This window comes from Sprattus sprattus (assembly GCF_963457725.1).
Source record: "Sprattus sprattus genome assembly, chromosome: 11".
Classification (NCBI taxonomy): Eukaryota; Metazoa; Chordata; class Actinopteri; order Clupeiformes; family Clupeidae; genus Sprattus; species Sprattus sprattus.
Window position 1 is genome coordinate 31,362,434 of NC_137909.1, and position 2,500 is coordinate 31,364,933.

Genomic DNA, 2,500 nt, shown 5'->3' on the forward strand with positions numbered 1-2,500 from the left:
ACACACATACACACACACACCAGTCTCACTGTTTTAAGTAAATGTTAAACTTGCATCTCACGCTTTCTCTCTCCTCCTCTCTCTCTCTCTCCTCTCGCTCTGTCTTTACCCCCACTCTTTTTCCATCTCTCTCCTCTCTCTCTTTTTAAAGAGACTAGCTCTGAAAAGAGCTCTTCCTCCTAGAGTGCTGAGTTTAACATGAAGCGGGGGGGGGTCCACGGAGGTGTGAGCTGTTTTTACTGTCGCTGTGTTCCTATCCGCATGCTCCCGACCCTGTGTTCTGATCCGCACGCTTCTGCCGGCCTGTGCCTAATGAGACGCCGTTGTCTCCATGGAACCCCCGACTTGAAGTTCTGTTGTGTGAGCATAACCACGGCAGTGGAACACAGTCAAACGTTCTGTTGTGTGAGCGTAACCACGGCAGTGGAACACAGTCATACGTTCTGTTGTGGGAGCGTAACCACGGCAGTGGAACACAGTCATACGTTCTGTTGTGGGAGCGTAACCACAGCAGCGGGACACAGTCATACGTTCTGTTGTGTGAGCGTAACCACGGCAGTGGAACACAGTCATACGTTCTGTTGTGGGAGCGTAACCACGGCAGCGGGACACAGTCATACGTTCTGTTGTGTGAGCGTAACCACGGCAGCGGTACACAGTCAAAGAGTCTGACAGGGAAATTAAACACATCTAAATGGCTAAGCAGCTTGTGACGGCTCTACCACGACGTTTCAGCACAAGCAAGTCCGTCAAGTCAAGAGGGTGAATATCAACACTGTGATCACATGTACCCTTACTCATCCCACGGACATTTACATCAGACGCAATGTATAGGACAGGCACACACAAACAGACCCTCACATCAGAGGCAATGTATAGGACAGGCACACACAAACAGACCCTCACATCAGAGGCAATGTATAGGACAGGCACACACAAACAGACCCTTTACATCAGATGCAATGTATAGGAAAGGCACACACAAACAGACCCTTTACATCAGATGCAATGTATAGGACAGGCACACACAAACAGACCCTTGCAATGTAGCTTTGATGTTGTTGCTTCTGCTGAGAAAACAGTCATTCAGTCTAAGTTATGGGACTGCTGAATTTAACTGACAATGGATTCCCTTTTCAATGAATGAACGTACTACTTGTGGAATTATATGAAAGATGTGAATTAAAAGCACCAAACCCGTTGTCAATGGCAACAGTCATTATCAAGAAATATCGAACCTCTGAACGTTGGGATGTTCCACAGCCTTCTGAGGAGCCGTGTAATAAGCACACACACAGCTTCCATGGCATGAAATGTTTTAAAAGCAGCCATGACACTTATATGTAACGATGTCATAACACTGATTATTATTAGTATTACTTAAATGACCACACACTGACTCAGAACAGAATTTTTTGGAAGCAATTACAGTTTTTTACGATCGGATACACACTAAAATCAAAAGTATTACACAATTATCAAAACCTTCACTCAAGGAGCAAAACAACGGCTCAGAAACCGTACACACAAGTGATTTGCAAAGCACTAAACACACTTGTATGCTTTAGACACAGACGTATATCAAGAGGTCACTTCCTTGCAATTCCAAAACACTGACTGCCAAATTATCACACCTATGAGCCGGTCAAATAAACACAGCCATCAAGTGCCCAAACACATGATTGCTTAATTGTAGACACAACAAACAGGTTTAAGCACTATAGAAATGCAGTAGATGAGTAAATGTAATCTGTCTTCAACCAAAATGGAAGGAGTCAGAAGAAGAAGAAGAAGAGTGAGGGTGAAAGGGGGAATCCACAGAGGAGGAGAAGGAGGAAGAGGCAGAGGCCATGCCATGAGGCTGAGGTCAAGGTGGAAGTAGAGGAAGAGGAAGACCTGAAGCAGGAGGAAAATGTGCTCAAAGAAGAAGAAGATCAAATTTATCAAACTAACTTGAAAGGAGGACAGGCCCATATTCACGCAAGAACAAGATAGAGAGATCATAAACATGCTTTTGGCAAATACGTAATGCTATCAGGCTCAGAGAAATTCAAGCGAACGTTATCGGTGACCATGCCATTTTCAATACAGTAATGTCCATCAGGTCTCTCAGTCAACACTGGCAACACTGACATCCTAAAAAGACATCAGGGTAAAATGCAACTTTACCTAACGTTCTTTTTGGCCTCGCAAACTGTGTAGTAGGCTAACATTACGTTTTAGTGAATGGTGAGCATCGGTCATATCAGGTAACTTGTCACAGGTGGGGCTTCATATTCAGTTTATCTGAGGCTGCAATGCCATACATGAGAGGAGAGAAGTCTCTACAAAGATATAGACTTAAAAAGAAAATGTTTAGAATTTGAGGTACAAGCCAATCCACTTTCCATGTTGATAAGAGCATTAAAATAAAATAAAAATGATGGAAAAAAATAATTGAAGGGACATTTAGAATAGATACAAAATTGCGATTAATCGCGATTAATTTTGAGTTAACTAT